Source organism: Myodes glareolus, chromosome 1 (assembly GCF_982192425.1).
Source record: "Myodes glareolus chromosome 1, mMyoGla1.1, whole genome shotgun sequence".
Lineage (NCBI taxonomy): Eukaryota > Metazoa > Chordata > Mammalia > Rodentia > Cricetidae > Myodes > Myodes glareolus.
Window position 1 is genome coordinate 117,672,706 of NC_142026.1, and position 7,634 is coordinate 117,680,339.

Below are 7,634 nucleotides of genomic sequence, written 5' to 3' on the forward strand. Positions count from 1 at the left end.
ACATCTATTCCTTAAGAGGTAGAATAGAAGGGAAGAATCCTGTGGCTAAGAATTTTCTGTAAGGCAGTTAGCATTTTAAATGGCACCTTCCTTTTTCTTTCTAAGTCATAAAAATGTCTGACCTTAGACTTCAGAGTAACCACAAACATTCTTTATTCAACCCTTGTAACACTTTGCACTGTGGCATCTCCAGTCCTCACCATGACCATGAGCCTTAGGGCAGTACTAATTAACGTTGGCAGATTTATAGGCAGCATATGTGAAGACAAAACAAAACCACACCAGCCTTCTCCTGCCCACACTGACTTTAACACCATAGACATGTCACAAATGAGACTTTGGGGCTGGCAAGTCCCTCCTAAGGCCCTAGCTCAAGTCAGCCTCATGCATAAACCAAATGCAACATGGCTGCCTAGCAGTGCCTTCCATTCAGCAGTCTTTACGAGGCCACTACTCCTGGACATTTTCCCCTTTGCTATGTAAACTTCTGTTTCATAAACAAACTGATCTTATGCCTCGAGTACTTCCCACGTGACTCACTCATGTCCTGTGCTCCATGATCTCTCTCTCCTCCAAGGAGGTATTAGCGCTCTCAGTTATTTTTCAAATTGCTGGGACAAAACATCTGACCAAAGCGAATGAAGGAAGGAAGGTTTGATTTGGGCTCCAAGTTGGAGGATTCTGACCACAATAGCATGGACTTAATAACGGCAAGACTTTGAGGCACCTGGTCACAATGTATCTATAGCTGCAAATAGATAAACGCTGGTGCTGAACTCCCTCACTCGTTATTCATTCTAGGACTCTAGTTTAGGGGATGGTGCCATCAGGATGTGGGTCTTTCCATCTCAATTAATTGTAATCTACAAACTACATCACGAACATGCCTGGAGATGTACTATCATGGGGGTATGAGATTCCACTAAACTGAAAACCCAGATTAACCACCCCAGCTACTATTTCTGCCTCAAGTGTGAAAGTATCTTTCTCTCCCATGCTCTGCTGCACCTGGGGGTGGGGAAGTGTTTATGGCATGAAATGGAGCTGATCTTAAGGGCTTAGAAGTAGTGGGGTATGTGACACACTGGGAAGCACTGGTCTCTGGCCAACACAACAGCTCACTTTAAAGTTAAAGACCCTGCTGCCATTCAGGCTACAAGCTAACCAGCATCAGCTCTTCTGTGTTTCTTTTTCTTTTGAAATCAGATATTCAGGTTTTCGTATCTATTTTAAATTACTGCAGCTACTGAAAATGTATGAACACTGCAAAATAAATTAAAGTCACTGTTTAAATAATCAGGAGAACCTTGTATTTGAGGTCTTTATTCTATCCTTTTTGTATGAATTACTAATAAGTTCTTCTTGTGTCTGTGCATCAAACCCTCTTCTTTGGAGAACTGTGATGTCTGGCGGTGTCAATTTCAACTTTAATCTTGATGCATGGACCAGCCTCCTAACTTTTGGGGTTGTCTCACTATACAGATCTTCACTCTGCTTGCCGTTCCCTTCCATCTATAGCTAGGGCTGATAAATATTTTCTGTAAATGCCCCGAAAATAAATAATTTTGACATTGTGAGCAACTGTGCCACAGTAGCATGAAACTAGAGAAAGTGTAGAAACTAACCAGCACATCTATGCTTCAATAGCATGCACACACACACACACACACACACACACACACACACACACCCCAAGATTTGTTATGGATCATATAATTTGCTGACCTTTAATCTGAGGAATGACAAAGAGGTCCACAGTAAGGGAAACAGGACCCTACCTGATTTTTCTTCTGCATCTTTCTGCACTTTTATTTCTGTGTCTCAGTCCCTTCCTGGTGAGTTAAGCTGTCACGACAGTAGATCACAATTATCATTTGTAACATTTCTAATATGCCAGATGTAAGTCTAAAGTTTTTGACTGTGTTGATTTGTGAACATTGATATAAAAGTTAAGGGGTTGATACCTTCATTTTATAGATGGGCAGACTGGCATGCAGGAAGGTGACTTCATTTGTCCAAGGTCACAGAGACCAGAAGTAGAAAAACTGGAATATGTACTCATGTAATCAATGTTTTGTATTCAAGCTCATAAGCATTATATTGACACTTTGAGCCTGTCTCCAAATGAACGTGATGCGGGAAGTTCACCATGTTCCTGTATGTATAATAGTCCCTTTATTTAATAATTTTGCTTTGGCACAGAAAAGTAGATCTACTATTTCTTCTTTCCTTGCTTACGATCTGTGCTTAGTTCTTTGTATTCACTCAGAAATTTTGACAGTTGTCTACTTTTGAAATGATGATTTAGAAATCAGGGTGTTTTCAAGAAAAACTTGAGTACCTTTTCTCAGTACTTATTAACTACCTGCAGTCCTTCGTCTAGGTGTGGGGTTTTGGGAGAGTTCCAGCATCCATGTTAGCTTGACATCTGGTGTTTTCCTTTCTCAGATTTTGTGTAGGCAACCATGTAGAGATTTCTTGGATACAACATCACTGTCATGTAGAGTACACAATCTTGCAGTAGGTGTCCTGGCCCTCTGGCCTTTTTAATATTTCTGCTCCCTCTTCTGTGATGTTCCTGAGCCATGGGTTTATGTTGTGTTACCATAGGGTTGTATAGCGAATGAGTCGGTAGGATTTAGCACCCCACAGTCAGCTGTTCTCTGCATCATCTTGACCAGATGTGGCTTTTTATAACGGTCCCCATCTGCTGTAACAAGAAACTTCTTTGAAGAGGAGTGAGAGGTACACTTACCTATGGGTTTAAACATCAGTGTTTAGACTGAAGATAGGAATTATATTGGTTTAGGAAAGTGGAAGTAATAGGTGCTCATTTAGGTACCATGTTCCCACTAGCTAGGGATAGCTGGCTAGGTTTACAGTACCACATATGAATCCCTTCTGTTAAATGGGTTTTAAGTTCAATTAGATGGCTGCTGGTTATTTCTAAGATGTAAGTGCTACTTTTAAGGACCTGTCATGTTAGTCATTGCTGTGGTTCATAAGAGTCATAGCAGGACTTGTTTTTTTGCTGGAGCAGTTGACATAGCACCTCCAGAACTATAAAATACAGTCCTCAGGGAAGAAGTTTCCCAGGTCGTATGCAGCTCAATTTGTCCAAATCCCATGTATGAAGTGTGTGCTGTCTTCGGGGATCATGATCAATTTCAAATTCTTAAGACAATAGCAATAACCCATGTTTTGGGGATCTCTTGGAGTCTCCAACAGATAATTTGAAAGGTGGTCTCTCATGATTGGTACTGAGGATTTTGGTAGACAGTCTATGACTCTTGGGAGAAGCATTATCACTCCAAGTGACATAACTTCACATACATTTTTATATATGTTATATGTAATTTCAGGTAAAAAGAATATGATTCTTAGTGTTTTTAAGCATCTTTAATGTTAATTATGCCTTCCTTCCATCCCCTCTCTTTAGCATCCTTTCCTCTTCACCAGTTAAATCCCCTCTCCCCGTATCCTTCTTCAAAGCACCTGTGTCCTGCTAATTTCCTCTCAAGAGCTCCTCTATCACACTTTGATCTCTCTCTCTCTCTCTCTCTCTCTCTCTCTCTCTCTCTCTCTCTCTCTCCTTTCCTGGTTTCTGTGGTAACAGGCCCTGAGATATATTTGCATGCAAAATTAGTATGTGTGTGTGTGTGTGTGTGTGTGTGCGGGGGGGGGGGGAGAGGGGTAAACAGTGTAATAATGGGGAAAAGGCAATGAAGGAAAATTAGCCTACAAAGTATATATTATCAAGACACCTACTAAGCACCCAGTTCTTGCTTACTCTTTCTGGGGATGCCCTGAAAGACAGTCTGTCATAATGTTGTTCTACCCAAGGAATAAGGTTGTTGGATATTTCTACACTATTTCTTTTGTTAATAAGTTGAAAGTTAATCCTGGGGTAAAATATTGCCAGTCATATTGAGAGTTCTGTGCAGGTGGCCGTGGTAGGCTTTGTTGGCTAAAGAGAACCTCTGGGCATAGAAATGCAGGTGCTGGAAGTTGCTGGTCCAGCCAGTGTGTCCTGGAGTGTTCAAGGGCTGGTGATCATGGGCAGGGAGCCCACAGCATCTGCTCTGTCTTCCCTCGAAACTCACGAAATGGATCAGAAGGGGGAGAAGTCATTTCACAGTTTTTTTTAATGATACTTTTAAAAGGACCTTTAAAAGTAGAATATTTCATAATTATTATATTTTGTTTTTGGAATATGAGTAAATTTCCTATTTTTAGACTTTTAATATTCATTTGCAAGTGTTTCTTCTGGGATTGTCTTCAGTTAATGCACTTTATACTCAGCACTTTGATAAATGGCACTTTAGAGGGACAACTACGCCTTCTTTTATACCTATGCCATTTGAATTCAACTGTCCATTTATGGTGGAGGTTTATAGTGTGTACCCTATTCTAAGTATCTGAGTAGACACAGAAAAATAAAATTATATTTTAAGATGCACAAAGTAGCACACAAGGTACATTTTTAGAGTAAAATACAATAATTTTCAATTAAGGATAAGAGTATAGAGTCAGGGGCCATGATAGAGGAGCTAACGATATTACTTACTCATAAGAAAAATATAATTGTGGTTTTCTTAAAATTTCCCTCGAATAGAACAGAAATTTCTTGCTATTTGACTGTCCCAGGCTCTCTTATATTGTAAGTTGGTTCTCACGATTTCTCAAGTTTTTCAGTTTTTAACTTGGCACTAACCTGAATCTCACCCTTGGATGCTGACAGTGGAAAATCTCTTGGGATTTTCTTTACTCATTTCTTGAAATATTGGAGCAACAACTTAAGGCAGTTAGGAAAAAGAATGTAGGATGCCCAGCAGATATAATAGTATAATAATCAAGAATATCAGAGAGAGAGAGAGAGAGAGAGAGAGAGAGAGAGAGAGAGAGAGAGAGAGAGAGAGAGAATGAGTCAGATATTTTCATCTTGAAAATCAGAGTGAACAGTGAACCACCTAGGCAAGACAGAACAGTTATGCCATGTGGGGAACTCTGTAAGTTCAGTTTGGACATGCGCTAAGCTTAAAGAACACTGGAATTTTCCAGGTAGAGTTGTGCAGGCCTGAACCTCACACTGTTAGATCCCCTTAGGAATGACTTGGCCTGTCAGGGGATTCACATTTTAGCGATAATGATAACATTTGAGATAATGACAACAATAAATAAATCCATTTTTACCATAGTGGGACTGCAGGTAATCATTTAGGAATTTCTCATATATCTTGGCAGGAATTTATCTCACACAGTTGAAGGTATCCATTTGTGATGATTAATCTCCATTGTCAATTTGGCTGGTTACAGGGATCACCATGGAAACACACCTCTGCATATGTCTATGAGTGTGTTTCCAGAAAGGTTTAAGCAAAGAAGAAAGGACGTGAATGTAGGCGGCACCATCTATGGGATGGGTTCCCCAGTGGAATACAAGAAGGCAAACTGAGCACCAGCATCCCTTTGTCTCTGCCTCCTGACGACAGGTACAATGTGACCAGCTGTCTCACTTCTGCCTCGGCGACTTCCATGCTGTGATGGACCACACATTCAAAGAGCAAACCCAAATAAATTCACTCTTAAATTGCTCTTGCCAACTATTTTGTCACAGTAGCAAGAAAATAACTCATGCATCACTATTTCGGGCGGTACCATGCACCTTCTTCCCTTCCCTTCCAACAGCTCTTAGCATAATGACATTTGAGCTTCAGTAGCCCTAATGAAAGCGTAAAAATGATGGTATCTGCATTTGCCATATGACAGTTGAGAATTGTTTCTTAAAATAACTGTTGTGCATTGATGTAACTAAATACACGATTCAGGTGGTTTTGCTTGTTTGTCTTTTATCCTAATAAGTGCTAGATTTGTCCCAGACATTATCTTCCATTCTCCTAGCTCATAAGAAAATGGAAGCTCAGATGAGTTAACAGATGTGTCACTGACTTCAGCTGACACATTACCTTCATTCTTCCTCAGTGTTACCTCTAGGTCTTTTCTTCACAATAAACTCTCTACAGAGGGCATGGCAGAACCCAGTCACACCACACATCCTGGCATATCACACGACCTCCATTGGATGCCTTACCAGCTCATGTCTCTTGGTACCTTTGTTTTGAAAACAATCCCTATTGTCTGACTTTGCTTATCTGCATTTTAGCTTCTCCATTTCCTTGGAAACTGAGTTCATCCAGAATATAAAACATTCATACAGGAGAGAAGGGTAACAAAGCACTTGTCTGCCTTTCTCTAGACATCACCTTCTTTCATTCTCTTTTGTAATACAGCCAAAATAAAACTATATCTGTTGGTCTCCATTTGTCTCTGTCAAGCTGATACCATTCCACAAGCATATGTACTTTGTATCAAAGCCTTACACTCTGCTCTAGTTTTTTTTTCCCTTTTTTTCTTTTTTTGCGTCTATGACCATCATGACTAAATACAACTCAGGGAAAGAAGGGGTTCATTTGCCTTGTATGTCCAGGTAGTCCATCTCTGAGGGAAGTCAGGCAGGAACTCACGTGAGAACTTGAGGCTGAAACCTTGGAGGAATGCTGCCTATTGGCCTGCTCACTGGCTCATGTCTAACCAGTTCTTATGCAGCTCACTCTACTTGCCTAGGGAATGGTGCTACCTATTAGCTCCATTTTTCCAGCTCTGACGTGTCCATTGTCTTCTCTTAATGCATCATTCCCTATAGTGACGTCCGCAGTACTCTAGAAGAACAGAGGAGAAGGGTGATTACAGTTGTTTGAATTGCATTCTATGGGAAGTCAGAAATATAATAGCTTTCAAATATTGTCAATAGAGACAACCAGGAGATGTTTTATTCTGAAAACTCACTAGGCATCATGGGAATTCTCTCAAGGTGCCATTAAATTTTAATTCTCAGAATCTGAAGAAGCAGGAGTCAGATAAAAATGTGATGCATTAATATATCTTACAACTAAACACAATAAATGTGTATGTTATACTGAAGCATGCAGAATAGGGACATAGTTGAATATTAATCACATGCTCTTTAAATCTTATACTTTCCTTCTGCTTTTGGCATCTGTTTCCATTAATTCAAGGGCAACACTCTTCCACAGGAGAAAATATCCAGCTAGACTAATGACACAGATATTTTACACTCATAACATTCTGAGACAAAAGGTTCTGGGAAGAAAACCTAATGCATCAGGCCAGGAAAGCTGGATACTTTGGAGAAAGTAGTTCTCAACCTATGGGTCATGACCCTCTTTGGACTGATTGACCCTTTCACAATGGTCACATATCTGCTATCCTGCATGGAAGATACTTACAATACAATTCATATGAGCCACAAAATTATATTTATGAAGTAGAAATGAAAGTAATTTTTTGTTTGGGGATCATCGCAATGTGAGAAGCTTTTTTAGAGGGTCATAATATTAGGAAGATTGCGAACTGCTGCTTCTGAGGATAATCCAAGGTGAGAAGCAGGATTGTTTGTGTATAGATTAGGACGGGTCATCTACTCATATATTTTATGTAAGGATTTTAAGGATTAAGACGAGAAGGAATTTTTGTTCTATACTTTAAGTGAAGTTTGGGAAGACAGAAAGTTATATAAACTTATTCAATACAATTATAGCATAAAAACAAAAGGA

The 7,634-nt window shown here is 39.8% G+C and overlaps 1 long non-coding RNA gene across 1 annotated transcript in view; it reads left to right on the forward strand.

Moving 5' to 3' along the window:
- Positions 1-6,727, forward strand: part of LOC146895821 (uncharacterized) — a 180,419-nt gene extending 173,692 nt beyond the window's left edge. Inside the window, exon 4 of the long non-coding RNA XR_015001630.2 lies at positions 5,317-6,727. This is a non-coding gene — a long non-coding RNA (uncharacterized LOC146895821). The remainder of the gene's footprint in view (positions 1-5,316) is intronic.
- Positions 6,728-7,634: the final 907 nt, after the last annotated feature.